Source organism: Notamacropus eugenii, chromosome 3, assembly GCF_028372415.1.
Source record: "Notamacropus eugenii isolate mMacEug1 chromosome 3, mMacEug1.pri_v2, whole genome shotgun sequence".
NCBI lineage: Eukaryota > Metazoa > Chordata > Mammalia > Diprotodontia > Macropodidae > Notamacropus > Notamacropus eugenii.
In genome coordinates, this window is record NC_092874.1 from 51,800,014 (window position 1) to 51,815,018 (window position 15,005).

General features: G+C 41.4%; 1 protein-coding gene across 3 annotated transcripts in view; it reads right to left on the reverse strand.

Annotated features, from left to right (window-relative positions):
* Positions 1–2,877: 2,877 nt before the first annotated feature.
* CDK14 (cyclin dependent kinase 14) overlaps positions 2,878–15,005 on the reverse strand; it is a 678,242-nt gene continuing 666,114 nt past the window's right edge. For all 3 annotated transcript variants that reach the window (XM_072651519.1, XM_072651521.1, XM_072651520.1), the window contains one exon: positions 2,878–6,333. The gene's annotated coding sequence lies outside the window, so the exon portion shown is untranslated. The remainder of the gene's footprint in view (positions 6,334–15,005) is intronic.

A 15,005-nucleotide genomic window follows, 5' to 3' on the forward strand; every position in this document is an offset into this window, starting at 1 on the left:
TTGTGCCTGGCTCTCTCTCAGCATGACTCACAGCAGACAATATATAACACCACAAGCAAGGAGGATGAACAGTAAATACTAGGCCCTGGATTTTTTTTTTAATCTTGTCAGTTTTCCCCTGATTTGTGTCCTTTATCCCAGCCCCCTCTGCTCTATAAGCTTCTCAAAGCTAATGCCCATAACACCACCACCCACTGGTAGCAGCAGGCAGCTGTGCCACGGTAGGGCTCTCCTTGCAAAGACTGACAATGACGGCCATTATCTGGCAACTGTCTACGTTAACCTAGTGGCACAAGGTTGCGTGAACACCTTCCCCTCTGGTTTCTCTTTACTCTGGGGGGCAACAGTGACTGCAGCGAGTGCCGCCCTTCTGACTCTTCACTGCCGGCCTCAGTGAGCACATATCACCACCACAGTTCTGCCAAAGCGGGAGAGCAAACACTGAACAATTACTGAGCTGAATGGATGCTGGGATGTGGCCATGCACCTGGAGAACCATCTTTTTATACAACTGAGACAAGTTTCTGAGCAATCATTCCTCTTGCCTTGGATATGGATCTTACAAGCTCTCCCCTCTTGCTCCCCCCCAAACATGTTGATTACTTATAACGTGTTCTGTGAAATGAAATCATTGCACTGTCCACATTTCTAGTCTGGAGAGATTCCAACAAGAGATTCCAAACTCCTGACATTTGTTTTGTGACTTATTTTAGAATCACCTGGGGGCACTCAAGGGGTTAAGTGATTTGCTCAGGTCTCAAAGTAGGACTTGAACCCAAGACTTAAGCCAGATACCATCATACAGACACCATATGAAACATCAGTGTCCTTGTTTGAATGGTGGCTGGGTTGGCGTCCACAGTGAGCTCTAGCTAGACATGAGTACTCTCCTCACATTCACTTAAAAGTGGGTTGAGAGCCTAGCTTGTTTCTTTCCAGTGGGCTCTAAGGAGCATGCTAGTCTTTTGCCATGCTTTACTCACTAATTCACTTGTTCATTCATTCATTCATGCCTTTGTGATCTCACCCAGTGTCCCAAGTGAGGGAAGACATTCATTTTAATAAAAAAAAAAATGCATCCTTAATTGGTTTCATCAAGGGTCATCACCTATTTTTTCCAGTCTCTGAGTCATAGGACCTTGGATCTTGTGACCAAGCATCTGGAGCCATTGGGGTACACTTCATGAACTTCTTTGATCTTTCAGAGGGCTAAAGGGTGTACCTGTGGTTGACCACTTTTTGGTGAAGTAACTTGGCCCGCATGTTCCTTGAGGAGGATAAGCCAGGAACATAAAGGTTAAGTTTTACGCAGTAATGACAAGAATAGGACCTACAATTTCTTTGATATAGGCTACTCCAAGATGAAGATATTCTCATTATCTTGTAGATCAGCACCTTTTCTGTAACAGGGCCTCAGAGTTGCTTAGAGCACTGAGAGACTAAGTTACTTGTCCCAGGTCACACAGCTAATGTGTGTCAGAGGTGGGACACATACTGGAATTTTGTAAGAATTCATTAAAATTTTATTCTGCAGTATGATCTGAAAGGCCAGAAGCTCTAGGCTAGGAAAAAAAGAAGGCTGACTCTAGGTGGCCATGGCTTCTAAATAATTGCTATTTAGCATGGGCACCATAGGGAAGTGTGAAGCCCTTTGACACTTCTGGATAAAAAGTTAAATCACAGGATAGTATATAGATTTAGAGCCAGAGAAGACCTCAAAGGTCATCTAGTTCAACTCCTTTATTTTACAGATAAGAGAACCAAGGTTGAATTTAAGTGACTCCCCCGAGGTTACATAAGTAGTTCCTAGCCAAGCTGGGATCTGAACCCAGAATCCTCTCAATCCAAATCCAGTCTTCTTCTCATTGTGCCAAACAACAATTAAAAGATTATTTCTTCACTTTGGAAAATGTAAAAAAAAATGAAATGTCATGTCCATAACAGTAGCTGACCCCCCACTTACTGTTAAGTTCATCAATTACAGGAATAACTTGTTAACTTGATGAATCTCACGAGAGAGATGAATACTAATGACTATTAACAGGGCTGATCCATCACCACCAAGGTCAGTGTTTGCTAATCTGGGATTTGACCCAAACTGGTTCTGTTTCAAGCCATTAACCTTTGCTAGCTAGTACTCTGGGCTGTCTGGGAAGCTCTGAAAAAAGAGGCCACACTAAACTCCCCTCAGCTGCATGAGTCTGGGGAGGGTGATAGGGTAGAGAGGTCAACTGGAAGAGGTTGTATAACATTAAGGAAGGGAACAACCACTTGCACTTTGATATGGATTTGATGGAGGCTAACAGATGCATCCTACATTATAGGATAAGGTGCAAAAAACAGAGCAAAAAGCCAGTTACAAAAATGTAAAAGGAAGAGTCATTACACAAAGCCAGACCAGATCACAGATGAAATTTGTGATGGGTGAAACATGTGGTGAACATCTGCATTATGCCTTGGGAATACTGAAGATCTTGCAGTGAATGGGTTTGTTTTGCAATGTCTCCACTCCTTTTTGGGAAAACTGGCATAGTAAATAAAATACAGTTTTAATGGAATCTTCTGGAATGTTCCATTTAATTTTTTTCTGTTTGGTCCAGTACTACAAAGTTCAGTTTTTTGGGGGGTGGAGGGGTGGAGAAGGGAGTATGTGGTTATCGTTGCACTTAAAAAAAGAAAAAAAATACAAGTTATATACTTATTAAACTCTGTGAAAGCTGAGGCTGTTTCCTATTTGTTTTTGTATCTCCAATGGGTAACATAGTGTCTGGCACACAGTAGGCACTTAATAAAAGCTTGCAGGATGATTAATCTCGTGCGTGTGTGTGTGTGTGTGTCTGGGTACATAACCTTATGATGCATCCATAGGAGAAGATATAGGGAGATTCGGCTACACTTTATTCCATATCATGTTACAAGGAAACAAGTTACAGCTGACAAACCATTACATCTCTCATAATACAGACAAAGTACAAGTTGTAACAAAGAATGCAACATGGATTATACCATTCTGCTTACGAGGCTGTCATTGTGAAGAAATCGTCCTTTTTTTTATCTGAATGACATGGCCACCTTCATCTTGTGCCCTTTTACAAAATACACAGCATAGTGTATCATCCAAACACTAAAAGTTAAAGAACAAAAACAAAAAAAAATCAACAAAAAACACTTCCCGCTAGAGAATGTAGACCTTGTATGTGCCACTAAAATACACTTGGGTGGGTGAGTGAATGGGTGGGGGAGGTAGAGGGACATTGCTTTCTTATTTATTTTATTTTTTGGTGTGTGTGTGTGTGTGCGCGCGTGTGAGAGAGAGAGAGAGAGAGAGAGAGAGAGAGAGAGAGAGAGAGAGAGACAGAGAGAGAGACAGAGAGAGAGAGAGAGAGAGAGAGAGAGAGAGAGAGAGAGAGAGAGAGAGAGAGAGAGAAAGAGAGAGAGAGAGAATTGCAAAATGGTGACATACAAGGTTACCATCACCCACCAGGCAGGAAAGAGGCTTCTGTGTAATGAAGCAGCGCATTTCTATTTCGAAGGGGAGCCAGCCTTCTCCCCAAGTATGTACAGCCTACACATCTTCTTAAGTAACAGATTACAAAATCAAGAATACTCACAAATAGGTATTTAGTAAAGAAGCATAACACAGAATGTGGACTATACTTTCAGTCATGTGCATACAGAGAATGCCAAGAGGCCTGCGTCCTCTACCAATACCTGGGGGAGATGTCACCCCCGAACCTTCTCATCACTCATGGGAGGTAGAAATATCTCTCACCCTTCCTATTGAAGGACTGACAGCTGTCTTTCCCCCTACCTCCCCTGGTAAGTTTTGCAGATCTTTCCTTTGCAAAAAAAAGTTTTCTTGTTATGTGTGCAGAAGTATTGCTAACCAGAGTGTTTCTTTTCAAAAGAAAATGGAAATCGAATCCCAAACCCTGCTTCAGAACTCTCTGCAGTGATGCGATGTTGATACAATCACAGTGCTTAGGCATTCGAACTAACCCAGCTCTTTGATTTCAAGTTATTCTTTTATAGGAAAATAAACTTGCCCAACGTTCTAGTCCTTCCTCAACTGAAGAAATGCAACACAATTTCTGGGGCTAATTCAAACAAGAAGGGGAGAAAAGAAGGGAATGGGAATGAGAATGGAGGAGAGAGCTGGCCAAATCTTTGGCTTTATACCATGGATGGCAAAGTAGAAGGCCTAGAAACCTCCCTGAAAGGCAACTAACTCCCTCGGCAGTTTATTTCCAAGTCAGACCAGCAGATTTCTTCATTCAATAGTACAAATTCACTTTCTGGCTTTCCTAGAGAACTTGTCATTGAACAAGTGACACATACCAATGAAAAGGCCCCCTTGTCCCTAATGTGAACCTTTGTTATAGTAAATGTTTTCAGGGTTTTCTTCCTCTTCTCGTCAACAACTGTAGGACTTTTAAAAGAGAAAATTGTAATCATCCATTCTAATCACCGGATAAAGATCTCTCTCTCACCCAAATGGAACAGAGGCTCTGGAACAAACCTGGGAAAAGGATGTTTGAGACTGAGAGTGTAATTTCCTTTTAAAAAATTCTAATATCAATTAGTTTTAAAACAAAACATTTCAAAGGCTCAAAATGCTGCAAAATACTTTAAATTTGGTAGAACTGTACGAAAAAAGAATGGGACAGATCTGGGAGCAAATGGTGAACATTCTGTTGTTGGGTAAATGTTTTGCCTTCCTTAAATGTCAAATAGCAGGTACTCCACAATCAATGTTGAACCCTCAGAGCACCCATGATGTAAATGTATTTAAGCAGTGACATCACATTCTAACGGTGCATATAATTCTGAGGCCTGTGAATTCAGCTTCCTTGCTCTGCTGTGTTCTGAATGCAGGGAAAAAAGCTAAGATCGAGTATGGGTCAACTTGGATAGACTTCCCTCATTGTAGCCATAATCAATGGAAAATCAAGAGGAAAATAGTAAGACTGAGCCAACGTATAGTCTGATGTTTCCATGGGAAGCTGTGTCCTGGGGATGTGAATGAAGTATTCCTTGGGTTCCACGTTGCTTATGATGCAACAGCGAGCTCCACACACACTCCTAGTTTTCTTGCATTCAGGCACCATTCATTCCAGATCCAAGAAAATCAGATGCTTCCCGCTCCCTTCTGCTTCTAATTTTACATTTTCTCCTCCTTCCCCAAGTTTCCCTCATATTCCCAAACAAGGGAATTTCTAAATGATGCTTCTGCATCATTTCTAAAATGTGCGAAATCTGATCCGGCAGCTCGTCTGAGGGGTGTTCAACAATCTTGTTGAAATGAAGACAGAATGGAACTGGAAGAATTCAAGAGAGCAAACTCACCTGTGGACAGTTTTACATTTTGTTTTTTTCTAAAGCTAACAAGCAAAGATTGCTTTAATGGCTCATTCAGCAAATACAGTTTTTCTACACCCTAGTGCTATAAACTTTTTTTTTCCTTTAGGAAATACCAAAAGATGAGACAATGTGGGGAAAAAAAAACAAGTGCAGACAATATCCATGAAACCCAAAAAGTTACTTTGATCTCCAAAGGCCAAATATTAATTAACCAATTAATTATTTACTGTCTCTGTTCATATATCTTGTTTGCCTGTTTTTCCCACCCCCTCCCCCACCCAGCCCCCAGCCCTGTTCTCATTTTCAATCTATTCTGATGACTGGCATGCTATGTAATTTAAGAACTGTAACCAAATTCTGATGTGCTAAATAAATGTGCAATTATTTCCATGGATTAAAAAAAATCAGACCTATATGCAAAGATTCTCAAGAAGTAAATAAAATTTCGATGGCATCATGACCAGGGACTGTCCTTGTCAGTCAGTCAGAGAATATGGGTTTGCTCTAGCTAAAAATGGCCTTCCTACTGGTTGAACTATTCTCAAAGAAAACACACATTCTTTTATGCCACTCCGTGGCTTTTATGTACAGACATTACTGGAGAAGTGTGAACACCAAATGTGTTGTCTTAATGTATTTAAGACCTTGCTGGTGAAAGCATAAAAACCTTTACAACGATGCCGCACCGCAGTGGAAAATCAAACAAAATCCAACACAAAAGACTGGAAAGAATACATGCCATGTATCAGTAAGCAAAGCTTAATCTTCACATAGTTCTCTGAAATCACAAGGTATCCGAATGCGTGCAAGGTTTTAAATAAATTGCAGGGAAAATAGGGTCTTGCCAGCTTCAGTTTTCTTCTGAACAAAATCCACCATGGGGAGAGAGAAAGGAAACTGAACCATGATTCGCTTCATATTATTGGCCTCTTCATTAGATTTTCTTCTCCCCAGAATGATGACAACTTAATCCTGGAAGAAAAAAAAGAAATGCAAATTGTGAAAGAACACAAAAACAAACAACCCAAAACCAAAATAAAACTCCCAAACCTTGCACCCTTTCATGCTCCCCAAATTGTATGACAAGTTAAAAAAACGTCACTCCAAAGTAGAGCCACCTATTTCCACTACAACTCAGCACAAAGTTAGGGCAGTAGATCCAGTCTGAACCTACCCTCTTAGTATAATATGATAAACAGATGATCTTATTTTCTCTTTTTCCCCGTCTTACTCTAATTCCATGTACCCTTGGATCACTCAGAGAGAAAGAAGCTCAGCAACGTTCCTTCTCCAAATTAGTGTAAGTAGCATGTGCTCGCCGGTTAAAAGCATTTAGTATTTTGGGATCATACAAAGGATCAGTCCAAAACCTGCCAATATCATCTGTGTTGCAAAACCCAAACCAAAACCTAACGAATCAACAAACAAATACGACCCACAACTAAAGAAAAAAATCACACCCCACTTGGATTAAATAGCTAGTAGGTGCCTCCAGTGATTAATAAGGTAAATACTTTCAGCCAAACAGATCAAGGAGACAGAATGTTCCTTCTTACCCCACCCCCATGTCCCATAATCCCTTAGTTAATTATCTTTATCTCTGGAATATTTCCAAAGGATCAGTAACGTGGGTAAATCAAGCAACAAGTTAACAAAAAATTATCAAGTGCCTACTATGTGCCCGGCACTTTGCTAACTGCTTGGGATACACAGAAAGGCAAAAGACAGTCCCTGCTCTGAAGGAGCTCACAGTCTGATGAGCGAGACAACAGGCAAAGAGGTATATCCATACAAGATCTATAGGGGGTAAACTGTAAGCAATTTCAGAGGGAAATAAGCATTAAAGGAACAAACAAAGAATCCTTGCAGAAGGTTTGATATGAGCTGAGTCTTATAGGAAGCTGTGAACTGGAGGTGAGTTGGGAGAGTAGACCGGACAAAGGGGACTCGGACAGTGAAAAGTTGGAAGATGTGCTGGAAAAAGCAAGAACGGCTGTGTTACTGGATCATGGCATATGTGGAAGACAGTAAAGTGTAAGAAGACTGGAAAGTAGGAAGGACCCAGGTTGTAAAGGGTTTTGAAAGCCAAATGGAGGATTTGATATTTGATCCTAGAAAAAACAGGAAGACACTGGAGTTTACTGAGTATGGAAATGAGGAGGTTACTTAGTGCTATGCTTTAGGCAGATCACTTTGGTAGCTAAGTGTAAGACAGATTAGAGAGGAGAGAAAATGAAGCTAGGGAAATGAACTAGAACACCACTGCATGGTCTGCCCCAGAGTGTCTGCTATGTCAAAGAAGAGGCCTGGGGTGGGGGTATATATATGGGAGAGAGGGCAAAAGTAAAGATGACAGGCCCTGCCAACAGATTGGGTATGTAGAGGTGAATGTGAAGGAGCTGAGGATGGCATTTGACTTGGGAGCCTCAGTGACTTGGGAGGATGGGGGGAGGGGGAAGGGAAGAGGTAAAGGTTTGGGAGAATAACTTCAGTTCTGTACATGTTAGGATTAAGATGTCTCTAGGATATCCAATTTGAGAAGTCCTACAGGCAACTGGAAATGCAAGACTGGAGGTCAGGAGAAAGGTTAGGGCTAGATCTAAGAATCATCTGAATGGATATTTTAATTGAATTCACTGGAAGAGTGAAGGAAAAGGAAGCAAACCTGTATTAAGTGCCTACACCGTGCTAAGTGCTTTACTAATAGTATCTCATTTAATTTTTACAATGACCCAGTGTAGTAGGTGCTGTTCTTATCCCCCTTTTCCAGTTAAGGAAACTGAGACAGACAGAGGTTAAGCGATTTGCTCAGGGTTACACAGTGATTAAGATTAGCCTCTGGTCTCTCTGACTCCAGGACCATCTTTCTACCCACCAAGCACTTAGGTAATAAGATCAGTATAGAGACAGATGGAGAAGAGGACGTGGTCCATAGCCTTGGGAGAGACTCCCAAGTTAGCAGGCAGGACATGGCTGGGCAAATGAAACATTTACACAAGTAAGTTATTCCTGTTTATCAAAATCAGGGCTCTTGAAACTACCTCATAAATTAGGTTCTGAAATAAGAGGCCACTGCAATATTGTTAGGACTCTGTCTTCTTTCAAAGGGATGGAACTACATAAAGTCCTGAGGTTGCATCTTCCTTCTGAGCACAGACTTGTTAGAACTCCTGGTTCCCAGGTTTCCGATCTCTCCCATATTACTGGCCTCTCTCAAACATAGGCAGGCACCTCTGAGTCTGATGTTGTAGATACCACATTCCCAGAGACAGTGAACATGGAAACAGCCTCTTGATGAGTAGGTGCTGGGCAGAGTGCTAGATTTCACAGCTTTACAGTTGTGAGATTGTGAAAACAGACTATTTCCCTATCAGCCACTCATTTCACCCTTTTCTATTACTGCTATCTTGGTGTCTCTCAGCGCATACTCCTCTGATTTCTCCCCCACATCTCCCTTTCCCCAGGGCTTCCTCCTCAGGATCTGAGCCATCTTACACAGATGATAGTATGAGCAGTCTAAGAAGTCTGGGGTGCCTCTGTGTCCATCAAGCTCTGACTTGGCCACCTTGTAGTTTTGATGCTTTCAGGGTCGTACCTGCTAACTTGCTTGGAATTATTTAATCACAGCTGCTTTTATTCATTCATTCATTCATTTATTTATTTATTCCTGTCTTCAAAACCATCCCAAGCTGCAGCAGATAACAGAGTGATTGACCCCACCCCTTTATCCCACCGTGTTCCGATCTCTGTGGTCATCACTCTGCTACTATTCAGAAAACTCCCAGAATCACAGGTTTTTCACAAAAGCCATTTTAGAATATGAAGATGAGACTCAACGGTTTGTCCTAAAGCCATACAAGGAAGTGAGGTAGATTGGAAAGGCCCCTGCATTTGGGAGTTGGGGGACCTGACATTTCCTGTCTGTGGGACCTAGGCCAGCTCCTACATCCCCCTCTCTTGCTCTCAACCAGCTCATCTTGAAAATGAAAGTTAGATGATCTTGAAGGTCCCTTAAGGCTCTGAACCTATTCTACCCCAGACATGCTGCACACAATTCTTTCAATTTACTTCAAGAAATGTATTTTTTAAGCATTTACTCTGGACAAGACTACGTGCCAGGAATATAAGATGAAATAAAACGTAGTCCCTGACCTTACCCTCTAACATGCACATTCCCTTAGCTCTCCTCTCCTAAAATTAAATTGCCTCTTAGTAAATAAGGGAACTGCTTTATAACATCCATGCCACAGACAGTGACTTTCTTTGTATCTGTATGCAGGTAGAGGTATACCAGCTAGCTGGTGGCCCAGGGGAAAGAGCTCTGGGCTTGGAATCAAGAAGACCTGAGTTTAAATCTGGCCTCAGACACTAATTCTGTAACTCTAGGCAAAGCACTTAACAGCTCTCTACCTCAGTTTCCTTGGCTGTAAAATGGGGATGATAATAGCACCTACCTCTTAGGGTTATCGTGAAGATCAAATAAGATAATTTTGGCAAAGAGCATTTAGCCCATTGCCTGGCACACAGGAAGTATTATATGAATGCCTGTTTCCTTCCCTTCCCTGCCTCTGCTCCCCAATCAGGCAGTCTCAGACTTAGATCACAAGTAATGAAGATGGCAAGGACTGATTTGCCCTTTAGAATGTGCAGAGCTATGCAATACTGAATTGTGCTATCTGAGGAGGCAGTGCCATGTTCCTGTCTATTTGAGGTTATTTAATGCTACTGCTCTACTCTCTATGGACAGACCCGGACTCACTGCACATTTACTGAGTCCTTCTGATAACCATAATGCAAACCATGTGCCAAGCCCTGTGTTAGGCACTTGGGGAACACAGACAAAAATGGAATAATGTCTAACCTCAGGGAGCTTACAATCTGAGGGGAAATCATATGAACACAGAGAAGTAAATAAAATAACTTTTATATAGACACAGAGTATATACCAAGAGATTGAATGATTTCTAAGGGAAAGAGCATATTTGGGGATCAGTATAGGCTGGTTTTAGAGCTGAGTCTTGAAGGGAACCCAGGGATTCCATGAATCAGATATGAAGAAGGGGTGTATTCCAGGGATTAGTGATAGTCTGGGTAAAGACCTGAAGGTAGAAGATGGATTGTAACACATGGGGTTACAGCAAGGCTGGCCATAGAGTAAAGTAAGATGGGTAATGTATAATGCACCTAAAAAAGTAGTTTGGAGCCTGATTGTGAAGGGCATTTAAGTACCAAAAAGAGGTAGTTATGGTCCAGAGACTCACTGGAGATTGTTGAGAAGGGCAGTGATATGGTCAGATCTATGCATTGTAACTCTGCTGTAGGAAGGATGGCGTCCAAGGAGCTCAATTAGGAGACTATTGCCATAGGGCAGGAAGGCCTATGTTAAGGTTAAAGGCCTGAACTAGGATAGTGGCTGATTAGGAAAGTGAAGGGAACATATGGGAAAGAGATGGAAGTGAAATCAACCAGAATTGGGAAATGATTGGGTAAGGTGGGTGATGAGAGGGAAGCATCAAAGATGATTCTGAAGTTGTGAGATTGAGAGATGGCAGTACTCTCGAGAGAGACAGAGAAGTTAGCAAGGAGAGAAAGATCATGAGTGGTCTTTTGGACATACTGAGTTTAAGATGTGTACTGGACTCCCATTTGGAAATGCTCAACAGGCAGTTGGTGATACAGAGTTGGAATTTAAAAGAGAGACTAGAGGTAGATAGATAGATCTGGAAGTAATCTTTTTAGAGAGATCAGATCTGAACCTGTGGGAGCAGATGAAAGCAGGAAAAGAGAACAGAGACAATGAGGAGAAGAGGGTTCAACACAGAACTAATACACAGGGGTCAAGATGGTAAGTCATCTGGCAAAGGAGATTGAGATGGAGTAACCGGATAGGTTAAGAGGAGAACCAGGAGAGAGTGGTCAAGGAAAAGAATCCAGAGGAGAGGTTGTCACCAGTATCAAATGCTCCATGTAGATCAATAAGGTCCAGAACTAAGAAGGTGTCAATGGATATGGAAATTAACAGAGCGTTTATCACTTTGGAGGGAGGGCGTATCAGTTGAGTGATGAGGCCAGAAAAGTTAGTGAGAGGAGAGGAAAAAAGGTACTAACTGTATCCAGCTCTCTATGAGTCTCTGCTTCTAGACAGGAAAAGCTACGTCACTGTAATTCTTTGTGGGCTTAACTGACTAACACATTAAAGCTCAGAGAACTAGGTGTTTACTCAACGGTTTTTTTGTTATTGTGATCATAGTTACCAGCTCATCAAAAGCACTGTACTTTATATATTACTGAAGTTTGGATTCAGAAAGCTGTGGGAAGACCTGAGAGAGTTAAATACATTGGAATGGAGGGATGTTCTCCACAAGTTCGTCTTTGCTACATACATAGTTTATTGCTAATCATTTTTTTATGCCTTTTGAATTCTTTAGCTTGTTCCTATCAGTGTCTGAGTTCTGGCAGCTGTGAGCTATAGTGACTTCTGGGCTACGGTTTTGTCCATTGTAATTTTGCAGTAAAATACTGTCATGCTGAAAGATGACTTTGCTTGAACCATCCCTTGATTTTTTAAAAAACTGATACCCAACATAGCACACGGAAAGACCCAATGACAGGGTCGATGCTACCCTACGGAAAGCTTCACTGGAAGCAGCCACCCCTAGTCCATATTGCATTACTGAACATCACTTTAGCCATGATGCTAAGAGCCCCGACTCTAGGGTTGAGGTAGTTGTCAAAACGCTTGGTTTGTTCACAGTGCAGCATTGTTTATGCTGCTGTCATTTTGGTGGTGGGATGAACTACTCGTGTGTATGAGAATATTGGGTGTATGAATATATGTACATTCTTTGTAGTCTAAGAATGACCAGATATTTGGTGAGTAGGATTTGGGGTGGGGTGGGAATGAGGGAAGGATGTCACTGCCTCGTCTGGGAAGTAAAATATCAGACTGATTGAAATCATCCACTTGTACATTCTCAACCATTGAGATATAGTGCACAGCAGGAGACATGAATCTTATACGTGAACCATCCCCTCAGATACACACACACACACACACACACACACACACACATCAATCAAAAGATTAACAGACATCACCATTTGTCATTTTCACCTATCTCTAGAAAAGGAATCCATTTTTTATGAAATGGATTATTATTGATAACAGTTTTATTCAGAAAGTATCTACATGGTGTTCCTTGGCTATAAATATTAATTAATTGGATCCCTGATACCCATAATGCAACTTTGTTCTGACCTGGGTGCCCTATGAACTAGATATTTTTTGGATTCAATTTTCTTAAAACCAACTGTCAGCATCATGTGACAGGAGAGATGAAAAATGAAAGTGAGCCTTCCTGCTGTGCAGGTGAGTGACCTGTGGGAGAGAGCTCTGCCGGGTAGGATTTCTACGCGTACCATCAGACACAGACCAATTGATTAGATCATCTCATACCCGCCACCAACTAGGCTCAAGAGACTAATTAGAGAGAGTACTGCCTGAGCGGGCACCCCATTGACACCTAATTTGCTCAGCCAAAGCCTTTGGGGAAAATGTATTATCTCTGCAGCTGCCCTTCATGCATTTCTGATTGGAGGCATGAGCAAGGAAAACTTGATCACTCTTTTGAGCAAACTGAATGCATGAGCCCTTAAGTGCTAAATGCAAGCAAACAGATCCAAATTAAAAACAGGCCAGGCTCCTCCACTTTCCCCTTTGTGCCCTCTATTAAATCTGTGTGTGTATGTTTGAGGGTACATATGTGCAGTTTGCATGCCCCAGGAAAACACACACATACACACACACACACACGTACACACACATCCCAGAACAACTTGTTTCATGGTCTCAAGTGTGATCAGGTAGTCAAGCCTTGGCTGGTCTATTTTCCTCACTATTAGCAACACCCCCCCTCCCTTCTCTCTCTTTCTCTCCCTCCCTCCCTCCCTTTTAAAAATTTTAAAACAGAATAAAAAATAAACCCAAGAACTCTTCTTTTAAAGAAACCAAGAAAATTTCACAACCTATTTTCCTCTTCCCATTCCTCCCTGGCCCCTCCCCCAGCCCTCATTCCTCAGTGGTGTCAATGCTCAGGTATACGGCAGTGATCATTTCAGTTCCAACTTGAATCTGCTGTCGGCCTTCCCTCCATCGGCTAAAACGTGCATATGGTTTGATGAGAACTGCTATTCGCTGGAGTATATATGGGGCTAATGGGCGACTTAGCTCATTTCTATTTCAGGCTCTGTTTTGTACAGTTGCCTAGTGAAGGTAGAAGAAATATTCAGGCTGGCTGGATAGAATGCAACTATACTTTAGAAATTAGAGCACTAACAAATGATTCTGATATGTTCGAAGAAACCAAATGCATCCTCTCTATGCTTAGGGTTTTTCCTGCTCAGAATATATCTAGCAGGTTCCAAATCCTTGATGTCCCAACAATTGTGGACTCTGGAATGCAAAAATGATGAATAATGATCAGGTCAGCAGGGATGGAAATAAGTAGCAAAGGAAATGGAAAGAGAAAAAAGAACAATTCATATACTACGAAGATAGGTAGGATAGGTAGGTCAAATCCCATAATCCCTGAACAAGAATTTCCATAATTGAAAATGTCTCCTAAATAAACTTTTGATGCCAGCTCTCCAGAGCCAAGCTTTCTTCCTGTGGCTTCCTTTCAAAAGATTTCGATAAATCCCTTCTGGAGCCTGCGTGAAGTCTGATTCTATATTGTCACTTTCCCATTTTGCTACTTTCCAAAATTCAATTAAAATTTTACCATCTTGGCCACTCCGTTTTATAAAGAAGCTTTCTTGGCGTCAGAGACTCATGTAGCTGAATGATATTTACTTAGGAATCCATTTTTTCGACTGTGGGAGATTCAGGTGGGTACCCAGATGTGTGGCATATGGAAGTGGTGATATGGAGAGTGTGTGTATGATTAGGTTTGAAAAATCAAGCCCTGCATCTTAGCTAAATAATCCTTTGTTACCCTAACTGCCTAGGGAGTTTGCCCACAGTCTCTGAAGGGAGAATAAAGTCCACATGTACTTTTGTCTCCCCTCAGTTACTATATGAATAGATTCTCACGTGAAATATACCCAGGAAGCAATTTCTACAGCTACGTCGCTTTGATAAGGAAACATCACTCCCCTTACAGGGGTAGGATGAATATTCTGGATTAAATACTAACCAAAATAAGTAAACAAAATAAGTCTTTTGTAACCAACCCACCCTTAAGCAGAGTTTGCTGCAGTGTGCAATCAAGCCCATGAAAAGTCCTGATCAAAGCTTAAGGGCTGAATACCCAGGGAGCAGAAAATTTCCTCCCAAATGAAGACAGTTGTGCATAAAAACAACACTAAAACTCAGATGAGCTTTCAAAATCTATCAAATAAAAAAGTCAATGATTAAACATTCTTGCTGGCACACACACATACAAGTATTCAGTTTGAAATGCATAATTCGAAATAACAGTTTGAAAACTGAGATGAGAAAATGAACTCTGACCTTGCTGGTACATAGGTAAGCTTTTAAACATGAGTTGCTTTTAGTAAAAGCTCAGATATATTAACATTTAGTTACAACTATTTTTATGGAGTTAAGAAAGGTCACTTCACATGCACCTAATCATTAATGAGAA